At 53.7% G+C, this 15,400-nt stretch overlaps 1 protein-coding gene across 3 annotated transcripts in view; it reads left to right on the top strand.

The window, feature by feature from the left end:
- PGF (placental growth factor) overlaps nucleotides 1-15,400 on the top strand; it is a 51,530-nt gene that overhangs the window by 10,570 nt on the left and 25,560 nt on the right. The gene's annotated exons all lie outside the window — the stretch shown is intronic.

Here is a 15,400-nt window from a genome sequence, read left to right as displayed (position 1 = left end):
GCAGAGTAGTGAGCTGGAAGGGGCCTGGGCACCCTGAGGCCTCTGTGGAGCAAAACTATCATACCAGCCTGGACTTTTGAACTTCATGTAGCAGCAAGCAAAATAAACTTCATTCTTATTTGAGCCACTGTTATCTTGAGGTTTCCATCATTCGTAGTCACACCCAATCCTAACAAACACAAGAGTGGTTTTCATGTTCATTTGTGTTCTGTATTTTCCAAAATTTCTACAGTAAACACCTCCCATTTGTAATCAGAAAAAAAGTTATTTGTAAGAAAAATAAATCCTTCATCAGGCCCATTCTCTCAACCAGGAATATGATTGTGTTCACCAGATCTTCTAGATTTTCCCAGAGTGTCCCAATTTCAAATATTCTGGCTAATTGCCTGCAGAATTATCGAATCATAGTTTCTGAGCTTAATTTGGAGAATAGGGTGATTATGATGATAATTCTCAACTGTAGGGAGGGAGGCTGACCAAAATATTTGTGTCTTTCTCCTGTTCTAAAGAATCTCCTTTAGGCCATCAGATCACTTCCTTTTCCTGAAGGGCTTTGACTCAACACTTCGGCATGCGAGTGCACTACTGTTTTTATCCTTTTCTGATTGTTCTGGTGGATAAGTCATGTCTCTACGCAACCTGAGAACAAGTGCTATTGTCAGGGGCACCTGTTGTTTTTGTCTGCCCTGCACCCCCTTTCCTTTGGGAACTCTCCCTCATCTCGTGTCATTCAGGTGGAACTGTCAATCTCAGGGCCTCCTGGCCGCAGAGAAGGCACACCACCCAGGTCTGTGCAGTCACCCCAATTCCATGCCATCTATTTGCACAAAGCCTTTGAGTCCTTCCCTGGGATTTGCCATATGGACCCCAGAGGAAAGTAGGTTTCTGTCCTTTAGATCATCCGCTATGAGGAGATTGGCTGAGGACTGTTGGTGTCCAACTTTCCTGTTTCATGGAGGAGGACTGTCTGCAGGAGAAAGTCAGGCAACTGCTCCAAGAGAAGTGAACAGAGGCAAGTCCTAGAGTGAGAGAGAAAGGGCAAAAGAGCTGATGATTTGAAATGAACCGATGGAGGCCTGTAGGCCTAGCCATGCTTTAAGGTAGAGCCATCCTTGGACTTCTCAGCAAGTCCCCCTTTGGTTTAACTTTTTGAGTTGCCGGAGGCTTGACTAAGCTTCTCTTTTGTTCTCCAAGGAGCCCAACCCAATTCTCAGACATTATTTGATTGATGCCGCTAAACTAGAAGCTATTCTGGGTCTAAATGTAGATTTATATTTTAGTGGAATCCGGCTGTGTTCATGAGATTCCCTCCCACTTGAACTGGTCAGTTGCTAGGAATTTAGAGGAAAATTCTAATGACAAACACAGATAATGGTACCAGGGCATGTGATTAGAAAAAAATAGTACCCTATTGTTATTAGGACCGTGTATTAACACTTGGTCTTCATGGGGCAACGTATACAGTAAATGACGAATATTTGTTGAACATCTTTTCATACCAAACACCAGACTGCATATTGGAAGATAGCCCCTGTACTAGGGGAAACTCAATAATAAAACAGCATCATCCTTTAAACTTAGAGGATTGTGCCTTTTATTTATTTTTTTAAGTTTATTTATTTTGAGAGAGAGAGCGCGCGAGTGGGGAAGGGGCAGAGAGAGAGAGAATCCCAAGCAGGCTCTGTCCTGTGAGCTTGGTGCCAGATGTGGGGCTCCATCCCATAAACAGTGAGATAATGATCTGAGCCAAAGACAAGAGTCAGACACTTAACTGACTGAGTCACCCAGGCTCCCCAGAAGGAGGGTTTTGCCTGTTAAGATTTTCGTATTCCTGGGGTGCATGGGTGGCTCAGTCGGTTAAGTGCCTGACTTTAGATCAAGTCATGATCTCAGAGTTCGTGGGTTCGAGCCCCGTGTCTGCCTCTGTGCTGTCAGCCCAGAGCCTGAAGCCTGCTTCAGATTCTGTGTCTCCTTCACTTTCTGCCCCCTCCCCTGCTTGTGCTCAAAATAAATAAACATTTTTAAAAATGTAAAGATTTTCGTACTCCTTCTCCCCTTTGGTCTCTAAAGAGCCCTGTGAAGTGAGCTGGTTCTGATCAAGCGATCAGTTATACCACAATCGATAGGTCTGTCATTAGTGAGAATAGTACCGAGCACATAGGTAGACAAAACAAATAGTCTGTGATTCCGGAAAAAAAATGTGGAGACTAATGCCCACTGGCTAGTTGTCCTTTCATGTTATGTTAAACTATTTAGAAGCTTGGGCTTGGGGACGCCTGGTGGCTCAGTCGGTTGAGCATCCAACTCTTGATTTTGGCTCAGGTCATGATCTCACAGTCATGAGATCGAACCCCAAGTTGGGCTCTGTGCTGGGTGTGGAATTTGCTGAAGATTCTCTCTCTCTCCCTCCCTCAGCTCTTCCCCCACCCTCCCTGAATGAATGAATGAATGAATGCATGCACTTTTGGGCTTGGAAGTCCTATGAATCTCAGTTCAGATCACAGGTCCGCCCCTCCCAAGCTGGGTTATCGTGTCTGTCAGTGGAGATGATAAGAACAATGACATCTGATGAATGGTAGTGATCTTAAAGATTTAGAGACACTTTGCCACTACTGATCTTTAAAGTAGTAGGTCTGGGTTACCATTACCTAAAAATTTTGAGAGAATTTTTTAAAATCTCCCTAAAAGGTGATTCTAATGTACTTAATACAGATCTGGTTGTATTTTAAAGGCCAGATAATCCAAATAAAAATAACACCAGCTTTTATTTCTATAACTCCTCTCTTTCAAGAGTAAATGAGTTATTGTAACTACCTGAGAGCATTTCAGAACAGCGACAGACCTTATATGAGGCTAAATCCCAGTCAGGAAGCCTGGACCCTCAATCTGACAGCTTCCTGCCGCTTCTTGGTGCATAAGTGACACACAGTGACTAACCTACAGACAGAGGATGCTGGTGGCGTTGAGAAGCCAGAGGCTCACCCTCTTCCATCTGGATCCTCTCCTTGCCTGAAATAGTTTCTATCCCTGGTTTGATGCCTGTGGCCCACAACATCCTTAACAACAGACAGTCATTGTCTAACTTCAGAGGGTAGTTTGCTTAACTGGTTCCTAACCAGAGTGGAAAAAGAAAAGGGGGCTCCTCAAGTGTGCCGTCTACGTTGGGCAGAGTGCCATGGGTCAGAAGAACTAAGTTGACCATTGAGATCAGAAAGTTCTTTCCAGTCTCAGCTAATTTCATTTTTGGGGGCTTGTGTATTGAGCATTACAGTGTCTTCCCCTTAATAAGCATTTACATTGTGCCAGAAACTATATATGTTGCATCTAAACCTTCCACCACTACAGTGGAGGAAGCCAAGGCTTGGAGAGGTTAAGGAACATGTCCAGTCATACAGCTAGTGGGACAGAGCTGAGGTTCTAGCCCGGGTTTATCTGTCTCTGGAGACCTCCCAGTGCCTCCTAATGCCACACCGTCCACAACCCTCATATTAGAGTGGCAGGAGTGGCCTTTAGGGGTCAAAAAGGTGCTGGGCTTCCAACAGCCTCTGAGGCCCCTTAGGTTCTTAGGGATATGAGCCCTGTGTCATTGCTCTGTCACGTGAGTAAGGAGCCAATGGATGAGGCTGGAGTGGGTGCTGAGAAAGCTGAGTAGCAGGCCTCTGAGAGCTGTACCCCAGCCTTGCTGGGGTGCCCAGCCCATACCTGGAATGGCCCTGATAAGTTCCAGATATGCCCACCAGTCCCTCTGCCCTGAAGGGAAGACTGCATGGAAAACTCCCAGGGCTCCCAGTCCCTAGCCTGGGTGGATGGCTCCGTAGAGCCCAGTGGCCAGTTGCACCCCGTGGGAAAGCCTTGGCCCTGGCCTGCCTGGGAGCCACGGTGGTGCCGCCTCCTGCCCACGGCTTGGCTCGGCTTGGTTCAGCGGGTTCCCAAGTGGCTTGACTTCCTCCCCTCTACCTCTCCCCACCCCGCAGTCCCCAAGGAGCCAGGGAGGCCACTGGCAGAGTTGGCTCTCAGGCCCCCAGGCCCTCAGGCCTCCCCAAGCCCCTTCTCCTCACACCTGGGAGTCAGGTTTCCCCAGGGATCAGGAGGGGACCCTCCAACCTCCCGAGAGCACCCCTGCCCCAAGGTCTCTTTGGGACTGGCAGGCCCCATCCCCACTCCTTCCGCTGCACACTGAGGCTCCACTCTGGGCTGCAATAACAGGGCTTGGAGTATGGGCTGTTGTTTTTGCAGCTGGGCTGGGGCGGAGCGGCAGCGGGAAGGCGGCAAGGGTACTGACCGTCTGAGAAAGCCCCGAGCCCGAATTCCCACTAGAGCTGGGACGGCCCCTTCAGGCTAGTCAGTGCGCCATGCCTGCGGAGAGGCCCCGAGGCAAGGCTGGAGGGGTGGGGGTGGGGGGCGGGAGACAGAGAATTAGGCCAGCCAGCAGGGGAGCGAGAACTTGGGCGGACCCCAAGCCTTCTCTGAGCCAGCCCTCCCCCCAGCACGCTGTGCTTCTCCCCTGTGTCCAGCTGCAGCTGGACCGAACCTCTCCCCCTCCCCACCCCCGCACATCTGGGAGATGCTGAAGCAAGCTTCCTTAAAACAAACAACAAACAAAACAAAATATCTCATTTACTAGGGGCAAATGTTGGAAACTAAAAAGAACAAAGGTCACCCATAATCCCTTCACTCAAAAATACTCATTAAGAACATTTGATGTATTTCTCTATGACCTCTTTTTTTTTATTGTGATAAAATGTACATAACATTTATCATTTTTATCATTTTTAAGTGTACAGTTCAGCAGTGTTAAGTACATTCTCATTCTTGTACAACCATCACCATCTCCAGAACTTTTTATCTTCCCAAACTGAAACTTTGTGCCCATTAAAAAATCACTGTCCATCCTCCCCAGGCCCTGGCAAGTACCCTTCTACTTTCTGTCTCTAGGTGTTTGACTCTTTTCTAGGGGCCTCATATAAGGTGGAACCATACAATCTTTGTACATTTCTGTCTGGCATATTTCACTTAACATAATGTCTTCAGGGCTTGTCCATGTTGTAGCAGGTGCCAGAATTCATCCCTTTTTAAGGCAGCATAATATGCCCTTTTATATTATATATATATAATTTATATATATGTATAAGTAATTATTATATATTATACATATAATTATATGTTATATATGTGTATATATATATATATATATCAAATTTTGTGTATGTACTCAGAACATATTTTTTCACATAATTAAGATTATACTTTGTCAGCAGTTAGATATCCTGATTTTTTTTACTCAGATGTTACCACGTCATTAAAAATTTTCCCTAAACCTAATCTTTAGTGCTTACTCTTTAATTCCCTGTGTGCATAGGTATAGCATAATAGATTTATCCAGTCTCCAACCGTTGGCTACTGAAGTATCTTCTTTGTTTGTTTGCTATTATAAGTGACACTGAGAGGGGTTCCTGGGTGTCTCGGTTGTAGGCGTCCAACTTCGGCTCAGGTCATGATCTCGTGGTTCATGAGTTCGAGCCCCGCGTCAGTGTCTGTGCTGACAGCTGGGAGCGTGGAGCCTGCTTTGGATTGTGTGTCTGTCTCTCTCTCTGCCGCTCACGCTGTCTCTGTCTCTGTCTCTCTCTCTCTCTCAAAAATAAGTGAGCATTAAAAAAAAATCTAAAAGAATAAAAAATAAAAATAAATGACGCTGAGAAAAACCACCTCTGTAGAGATTTTTATAGACCCTCCTGCCGCTCTGAGTTCTGGCATTTCAGATTAGTTCCCAAGGGAGGGTCCCAGATGTGGAATTGCTCGTCAAGGTGATCAACACTCCCCTGTCTTCTTGACAACTCTCACCCCAGACTTGTCAGAAAAACGCCTGTCGCTACTCCCACAAACAATATAGGAAATCCAGAGCCTTTTCCTTCGTTCACCACACGTTCAGATTTCTGAGCGTTCTGGTACCTGGCACTGAGCAACCAAGATGCGTGTGCTATGCCTCCGTGTTCCCTGGGGAAAGGTGAGGAGCTCCAAACAGGGGTTCTAGGTACCCAACCACCTTCAGATGCCTTCTGAGACTGCTCTGCCCTGGCAGGCTGGCCTGTGCCGTTGAGGCGGCAAGTTTTTGATGGCCACGGGCAGAGTGGCTCGGGAGAGAGCCAGCCTGGGCTTCAGTCTCCTCAGGGAGATGGCAGCACAGAACCAGCCTGGGAGCAAAGAAGTGACTAGTGGGGTAGGGGGGCAGAGTCTCTATCCTAGGTGTGGTCTAGGCTGGGCCTGGACAGCTCTGCAGACTCCTGAGTGACTGCTCAGCCGACCCCATGCGGACAGATAGCTGCATTTATGGTCGCTTTACCGGGGCTTACTGCAGGCTAGCCCCAAAGGCCCTAGTAAGGTTCCAGTAAAGCGAGGTTCCTCTATTGTCGCCACTTTACTGGCAAGGCAACTGAGTTCCACAGCCATTTGGTACCTTGCTCGAGGCATACAGCTGTGTGTAGTAGAGCTGGGATTTGTAGTCGGGCATCTCGAACCCCAGGCTATCCCGATTTCTTGCTTCTCCTTCCTCACAGGGGCTATGCTGGCATCCCAGGGCTGGGGAGGAGAAAGGAAAGAGCTGTAGACCAGTGACGGATGGTCTGTGGGGAGGGGTTTGGCTCCCCTCTCTGCTCAGCCTCGCTAAATCCTAAGCCAGAGACCCCTGGCCACTGGGATTGAGGAGTGCTTCGTGCCCCCAAGGGGACCTGGCTGGGGCAGAGACGGGGGGCAACCAGAGAGTGGGTGGCTGGAGACTGCACTGCACACAAAGAGCCTGATTGTGTTACAGACTCTGCTCTTTGGGAAAGTAAGTATCACGAAGTCGTCTTGTTTTGGACAATCTGGTGTCCCAGAAATCCGAGCCAAGGAAAATATGGACAGAGGAACAGGAGCCAGCAATGCCGAAGCCCACAGGTGAAGCCGGCCCTTCCGGGGTTGAGGACGGGAGCTCCCATGGGTTCCCAAGCTGGTGCCAATGTCTGGAGCAACCTCCTTGCTCATGGCTCCCTGGGGGCCAGGCCCTGGACTGGGGAAATTCTTCCACAGACAGATGGGAAGAAGAGATCAGGGGAGATCAGAGCCCCCTGCGGACCGTCAGCCTTGGGAGCCTGGATGCAGAGGGGCCTCACCACATCCAGGAAGCCCTGGGAGCCTCGGAGATCCACAAATTCTGTGGGCTCTGTGCCCGAGCCTGAGGAACATGCATTGAGATGAGCCAGGTTGGGGGCCGGCCAGGCCTCTGGTGTCAGAGCACCCTACAAGGCAAGGGAAGGCAGCTCAGTGGGAACCCAGGCAGGGAGGGGTGATCTTTTTTTTCCGGAACAGGATTCCCTGTGGGGCACAGAGCAGAAGTCTGTGGGCTGCAGAGTCTGGGACGTGCCTGTTGGACTGGGCTGGGGTCAAGAGGGCTGCCCACTGGCCTGGCCTCGTCAGCCAAAGCCAACACAGGAAATGCCAAGCAGACCTCAACGTCCGGGCACCTAATTTGCTCTGGCTGGCAGGGAGCGCCGCCTCCCCAGCTCGGGCCGCGCGGGAAGCACCGGCGGCGGGGAGGGAGCGGTGGCCTCGGGTGCTCAGGGGATGCGCTGTCCCCGCGCCGTCCTCGCCGGCCCTCGGCGGCGGCCGCGGGGCAAGAGGAGCCGGGCAAACACTCAGGAGGCCAGCCAGCAGCGCGAGGAGCCAGGCGTTACCCTGGACGGCGGCCACCGGCTTGTTGCTGGGATCCAGTTTCCCGCTCCTGCTCCTCTGAGAGGAGAGCTGCAAGGGGTCAGCCCCTCCGCCAAGCCCCAGGAAGGAGCCTGGTGGGCAGACGGTTGTTAACGCCGCCGCCGCCGCCCGGGTGATTAGCTGCTGTAATGGGCCCGCGGAGGAGCCGGGGAGGGAACAGCGTGTGCGGCAGCCGCTCGCGCTGATCCGATTAGTTGGTGAATTGACACTCAATCCTCCTTAGTGATTTCCTTTCTGCGCCCCCGCCGGCCAGGGCCAGAACCGTGGGGGTGGCGTGGGTGGTGGGCAGAGAGGAGACTCCGGCCTTCTCCAGACACCAGCTGGGGCGGGGGCGGAGGGTCTGCACTCCGGATGGATGCCGCCTGCGCGCCGCTAAGAACCACTCGGCAGCCTCTCAGTGACTGATGGGCCAGCCTCGGGTGAAGGGATGGGCTCTGCTCTTGCCAGAAGGGACCCTCTCTCCCATATGCCCAGTGGCTCTGGTGCAGTGGAGCCTGGGAGGTGCAGTCTGTTCTCTGGGGCCCAGCATGGGGCCTGGCACAGAGCAGGTTTGCCGAGGAGATTGGCAGCGTGAGTGGATCAGTCTTCCCCAGTTGGCCTGACTGCCTTGTGGGAGAATCTCTGTGATTCCTTCCAAGGCCTGGGTGGCCCTTGTGGGAGCATTTTTCCAGACAGTCTCGGGAATGGCGAGCTCTCCAAAGGCCATCCGGTCCATTCCCCCTGCCTCTAGGCAGCATCCCTTAAGCGAGGGGCAGCGGTGCTACACTTCGGCCAAGTTCCCCTTTTCGGCATTAGTGTGTGTGCATGCACATGGGTGCGCACATGCATCCGTGTGCCCGGGTGTAAAGAACCCATGTCTGCCCAGAAGGAACACTAGATGTTTTCTTCCTTTGCCCATCCTCTGTGTTCTCTCAGCTTCCAGCGTTCCCTCCCTTGGAGGTCCCAGGCAGGGAGGAGGAAGGCTAGGTGTCTGGTGTGGAGGCTTCTGGGTCACAACATTTTCAGAGCTGGTCTTATTTATACTTCAGGCTGAGCCACAGGCTGGACTGGCCTCCCACCTGCCTGTCCCCTCAGCTGTCTTCCTAGAGGGTCCCTAAGCCCTGTGACTACGAGCCGGTTCTGGTTGCTCAGGGTCTGGGCTGCGGAAAGGGGTGCCTCCCTCCCCGCACTGGTGAACGTGCTGGAATGGTAGCCGGTGGCAGCAGGGGAATATAGGATGGTAGTCCTGGAGGGAGAACACAGGCCTGTCTGGTCAGCATCAGCAGGCAGGGGCAGTGGCCAGCACCCACCAGTGGTGTTAGGCAAGAAATGCCCCTTGAGGCCAGGGGAGGAATGTGTCGCAGGCACTTTAGGGGCTGACATGCCATCTTTCCTTCCCTCTTGATAGGTTTGGTTTGAAAACCCCTCCACTACCTGCTAACCAGCCCTGTCCAGCCCAGGCCTCTAGGGCCCCAGAGCCACAGAAGACCCTGAGGGATCCTGGGAGACACTGGAGGAGGGGTGCCACTGCATCCAAGCAGATCCTGTGCCCACTCCTAGCCCACTGCTTCCTTCTCATTCCCAGGCTCTCTCTCCCACCCCAGCCCTCACTTAGGGGTTTTCCAGCCTCTCTGCTCCATCATATCCACCCGCTGCAGGGAAGAGGCTGGAAGCTATGACAGAATGAGAACAAGGCCTGGCTCTGCAGTCTGGGACAGCCACTAAACCTTTCTGAACCTCAGTGTTCTCATCTTTAAAATGGGAGTGAGGAATACCCACATTCTACTTACTGCCTTGGAAGGATATCAATGATGCACTGTTGAGTGCAAACAGCAGGATGCGGTGCAGAATGCAGTGGAGATGGTCTGGAAGGAGATCCAATAAATTGTTGACAGAAGGTACCCCTGGAGTATGAGAGTAGCCAGGGAGAGGGTAGATAATGGGTGGGGGGGGGAGGAGAATTTTCACTTTTACTTAATATACTGTGATACCGCTTGAATCTTATTTCAGCAAGTGTGGGCCTCTTTTGTAGTTAAAAAAAAAAAAAAAAGTAAGGGTTCTGTCTTAAAGGGCTATTGCCAGTTTTCAATGTGAATTTGTTGAGTGAGTGAATGAATGAATGAATGAATGAGTGTACATCTAGCTCAGGACATGCTTCTCTTTTCCCACTCTGAGCCGAGACTCAGGCTCTCCCTCCCCGCTTAGCCACGTTCTTACCCTGAAGGAGTTAAAACAGCAGCATTTCCAAAGCAGTGTAGAGGGGATCCAGAAGCCCCGTGAGGCCTGGGTGGGATGTGCGGAGGGGAGGGAGGCAGCAACCCTTGCTCCTCCTCAGTCCCCAGCCCCCTCAGGCCACTAGGGCCAGCCCCCTCTGCTCGGCTCAGGACCTGCTTCCAATTACCCATGAAATCTGAGCTGGAAGAGACCTATTAAAGTCCCATTTAGTTTGATCCCTCTAGGGGCCAGGGATCTTTTCCGGCGACATTCCCCTCCTTGTCCGACTGGGACTCCAAGCCCTTTGGATGTTATCTCCTCCTGGGTCAGTATGTTGACAACTCCAGCTGTGACCCAGGCCACCCTGGAGCCTGAGCTGATCTAGGCCTGTTGTGGTTGAGGGGCCCCAAACCCAGCTCTCTTCCTACTTTAGGGCCCTGTGAGATAGCAGGGCAGCACAGCAGGACCGGCCTACCTGCAGCCAGAGCCTGGGCCAGCCTGCACCCCTCTTTCCAGGCCGTTCTGCAGGTGGCCCTATGGCTCCTGGGCCTACCTGTTCAGCCCACAGGAAGCCCTTACTAGTAGGGCCATCTTTCACATGTTCCCAGTTGTGCCTGGTACAAGGTCCCATGTTTCATAACACGGGTTACATAAGAAATAATAAATAACGGTGATTAATGACCTCCTCCCCTCATCCCTGGGCTCGCCTTGGCCAGACCTCCCAGGGAAGGCACAGGAGCTCCAGGAGGAGGAGGAGGAGGAGGGGAGCCCAGGGTGTGTCGGGGGGAGTCATTCACCCTCCCCACCCCATTCTCCCTAAGCACCTCTACATGTCCTCTTCCATGGCCACTCCCTGGGGAGCCAGAGGAGGCCACCAGGAAAAGCAAGGCTGGGACCCCAAAGCCGCTGAAGAAGGGGGGCCTCCAGCCCTGAGGCAGCGGCCCCAGAGCTCCTCTGACCTCAGCCAGGGTACACTGTCACATCCAGTTGGCCTTGGCTCCCTGAGGACCACCCCGGTGAGGGATCGTGCCCACCGAGGCCTGCTGTCTCCCTGCACCCACCTCAGCACCCTCCCAGTTTGAGCCTCTAATTGCCTTTCCACTGGGTGGGAGGCCCAGGGCTGCACTCCAAAGACTGGGCGGGACTGGGCTGGGCCTTTGGGGGTGGTCTGCTGGGAGAATTCTGGAGCAGCAGGGAGGGAGTGAGGAAGCCACTTTGGGGCCAGGGCTGGGGCAGCCACTTGGAGGTGAGAGGAGAGCAGCAGGAAATGAGGGATAAGAAGGTTCCGGAGGAGGGAAGGATCTTGGGAGCAGTGCACGGAAGTACGCCTGACTAATTTCTCTCCCCAGATGCCCCTCTGGGCCCCCTCAGAGCTACAGAGGACAGAGCCACGAGAGTGGGGAGGGGCGCTTCTAAAGGTCATCCAGGCCAGTCTCTCACCTCTGACCCCCTCCACCAGCCCTGTGGGTGGATGTGGATCCTGTTGTGGGATCCATCTGTTTGAGGACACAGATTTTGTGGTCTTTGTCAGTGAAGGACACTCCTTCCTTGGGTCTAGCCTAAGCTCCCTCGCTGCACTTTAAGCCTTTATATCCTTGTTCGGTCTAAAGTGAGTTCACATTAACCTGTTGCTTTGTTTTTTCAAAGTTTAGTCCCCTGAGGAAGGAGGACCATAGACCTGGCATTCTGTGGGTACTCTGGCCTTGTCACCATCCCCTCTGCCAGGGCCCAGCGTAGGCAGCCCCTCACAGGCCTAGGGTGTAGGGTCTTGTTGCCTGGGGACCAGAACAGAACCATTGTCTCTTGCTGGACCCCTCCTGAGCCCTCCTAGTTCCGGTTACCAGCTCAGTGGGGGACAGGGGATACTGAGGCCTGGGGGCCAGGGGCCAGGTCACCACGGAGCCAGACCCCCGACACTCACAGCTGCTCACTGCCACAGCCTAGTGACCTCACAGGAATTCTGCATTTATCTCCGTCAAAAGTTAGGATGTCACATACAGCCCCTCCTCGTGCCCCTGGAGGTTGGGAGGTGCATGGAAGGGAGACTGACCGGCCTTGGCCTTCCCCAGTAACCTGGGCTGGGCAGAAGAAAGTGTAGCAGGACACGTACACCCAGTGCACAGACAGATTTGCCGGCATGTGCAAACACACACCTTCAACATACACAACCCCCCCCCCCCCCGTATAGGTTCACATGTGCTCACGTGCTTTGGCACACGGGGCCCATGTGCATTCACAAGTTCACTCAGACATGACGCACCTGCTCCCACACATGGAGAGGCACATTCATTCCCACACATTTCTTAGTGCACACACAGCTCCCTGTGCATATACTTGCTGATATCTTCCCATGAACGTACATGTATTCATCCACACACAATGACATACTCATTTGCACTAACACAGACATTAATGGGAGGTTGTCAGCCGCTGCTTGGTTCAAATTATAGAACATATGATGCAGGTTGTGCAAAAGCCATTGGCTCTGGAGATCGGGGAGGGGGCGGAAGACGAACCCTGGGCCCCCCTTATGCCCCTTCAAGAGCCACCAGCCTCCCAGGGCCATGAGACACAAGGGTGGGTAGAATTTCAGTATGTGAGTGGTGGTGTGTGTTCTAAAGAGAGGGGATGGCCTGAGCAGGGGGAGTGGAGAGGGGCGGGTTCAGACCAAGTTTGGGGAAGGCTAGGGAACCACTTGACTAGAGTAGAGGGTTCTCTGGCACAGGCTAGGGGACTGATGAAGCCCAAAAGGGCAAAAGGCCTTTTCACAGTGGGGAGCCATGGAAAATGTTTGAGCAGGACACCATCAAGACCAGAAGCTTTTTTTTTTTTTCCTTTGGGAAGTGTCATTCACTCAGTGCTCTGTGCCTCATTCGCAGGAGACACAGGAAACAGCGATTCTGCCTGGAACAGATGGGGAGGAGCACGAGCTTCACATCTGACATGGGCCTCAAAGGATGGATAGGAATTGTTTAGACAAGGAGGGACAGAAAGAAGGACCAAAGCTGAACCTGGCAGCTAGGGGGAAGGAGGACTGCGTTACTACTCACGTGTGCCCTGTCGAGCCGAACAAAGGTTGTCTCGAGCTAAACACAGCGTCTATGCCAGAATCAGGAGCGCAGGCAGCTATGACCAGGTCCACCAGGACGATCAAAAAGAGGCGAGCAAACAGTGCCAGATGCTTCCTGGGACGGGCTGACCTGACCCTGGCAAGCAGAGGACCTGGTCTGAAGAAGTGAGGGCCTTTAGGGTGAGGAGAAAGAAGGAAGTTTCAGAGTCAGCTGGCTGGCCTTCCAGAGGGACCCATGCAGGGCTCAGAGGCACCGAGATAAAGAAGGGGTGGAGGTATGGAGACCACCTGGCCCTAATCCCTGTCACATCCCCTCACTGGGAAACCTAACTAAAGACTGCCTGTCCAGCCTCCACCCACCCACGACCCCACCATCCTGCTGAGATTTGTCACTGAAGGACCCAGCATTCCAGATTCCAGCCCCGCCACGGTCCCATTGCCAACCTCCATCTCTTCGGAGCGGGAAACACCACATCCCAGCTGTCTGTCCCAAATCCACCTGGAGGCCAGCCAGCTTGGCTGAAGCCCAACTTAGGCCAGACCCTGGAGACGCTGCCGGGAAGAGGCCAGGACTAGAAGGAAGCGGCTGAGCCAGAGTCGGACCCCTTTCTGGGCCCTACCCTGTAGGATTCCCCCCGGCACACCCATGGGCTTGCCTATTGCCACATACTGAGTGACTGGTCCCCTGGACTGCAGACTCTAGGCCTTTCTGTGCAGTTCCGAAGAGATACAGGTTGCCATGACAGCCGGTGGTTGGATTCCACCCTGATTGCCAAAGGCCTGGAGGCCTGGCTTTGGGCCCCACTTGGGATAGAAGTGAATCTGTTGAGAACCCAGAATCCTATCGTGCAGACTTGAAAGCTTGTCAACAGGCTTGCGCAGAGACCCTCACTCTGAGAACAACTTCCTCCTTCTTCCCCCGCCCTCCCATCCTCAGCAGCCCGAGGCTCCCAACAGCAGCAGCGGCTCTCAGTGTGGGGTTGGGGGGGGGGGTGGCCATCACCACTGCAGAAGAAGAAAGGTGTGGGGGGGCGCCCATGGCTGCTGCCCCCTCGCTGGTTCACCCTCTCATCCTCCAGACACCAGCCCCACTGGCCCCCCATCCTCCCGAACTGGCTCCTTTCTCCCTTCCCTTCTGCTTTATTCTCTACTCATTCAGCTCCCACCCAGGAGACACTTTTCTGCTGCCCATGGCAACTGGGTGCCACGATTTGTTTGCCACGTTCCATGCAAATTCCCTCTTTGTCCCTTTTGCGGACCAGAGAGAGGAGCCAGAGTCAGGGCAGGATAGAGAGAGTCAGAGGACACAGCATCTGAGAGACAGTCCCCAAGGACACCTGGGGGCTGGGGGCGGGATGGAGACACAGAAGAGGATGGTGAGACAGAGGCCCAGGGGACTCTGAGCAGTGCCACACGAGGAACAGCTCAGGTGCTCCTGCAGGGACCGAGATCCTGGAAGGGTCACCTGGTAGGCCGTGTCAGGGACGAGTCAAGGGTGTGATTTTGCAGTCAGAGACGTGGGGGTGCCTCTTACATGCTGTGTGACCTAAAGCAAGTGCCTTCGCGTCTCTGTGTTTGGGTTTCCTCAGGGAAAATGGGCCTAGGGCTGTACCTGCTATTCTTGTGAGACACAAATAAGAGCTCCTGGCACCTAATAAGCAAACTCTAGGTTAGGCTATTATTACTCTTATTTTCAGAGCCTTGGTTTCCCTTTTGGTCAGAGGGAGATAATAATACAGATGCACCCCAGCGGCGGTGGGGAGTGAGTGGTGCATTCGGTAGATATCGTCGACGAGGGGGTCCCACTCCTGGCTCGCCTGCCCCAGGCCGGGGTCCACCCCAGATCCCAGCCCTGCACCTCGCTCTGCCGCCGAGGCCCCTGGGGCAGGCCCCGCGCCCAATCAGGCAACAGGTGGCAGGGCCGGCAGAGCACAGGTGCAGCCTTGCAGGGGATGTGGGGGGTGGTCCCGCCTGTTTCCTCCCCACGCACCGCTTCCCCCAGCTGCTGGCTGGGCAGGCCGTGCCTGGGAGGAAAGCTGGGTGGAGGGAGGCAGCAAACACAGCCACGTGCAGCCCTGCAGCCGGGGCTGAGTAAGCCTAGCTTCCTGCAGCCACCGTCAGCAGCTTTAGCAACAGTGGCCAGTGGGCGGCTCACAATGCCTGCTGGGGCAGGAGCTCTGCTACCGGGCAGGGTCACTTCCCTGAATTGTCCTCACCACCGGCTCCCCCCCCCCCACCCCCCCAGCACATCTGGCCAGCCTGCCCGCTTGCCTGCTTGGGGAACCATGGAATGCCCAGCTGGAACCTGACTGCACCATCCTGGGTGGCAGCCAGCATCCAGGCCTCGCTAGGCCAGGAGGGGGGGGGGCTTGGCCGGGCACTTGCTCTGGG

The sequence above is a fragment of the Leopardus geoffroyi genome, chromosome B3, assembly GCF_018350155.1.
Source record: "Leopardus geoffroyi isolate Oge1 chromosome B3, O.geoffroyi_Oge1_pat1.0, whole genome shotgun sequence".
Lineage (NCBI taxonomy): Eukaryota > Metazoa > Chordata > Mammalia > Carnivora > Felidae > Leopardus > Leopardus geoffroyi.
The sequence above is the reverse complement of the archived record's forward strand: the minus strand, read 5'-3'. Positions and strand labels throughout refer to the sequence as shown.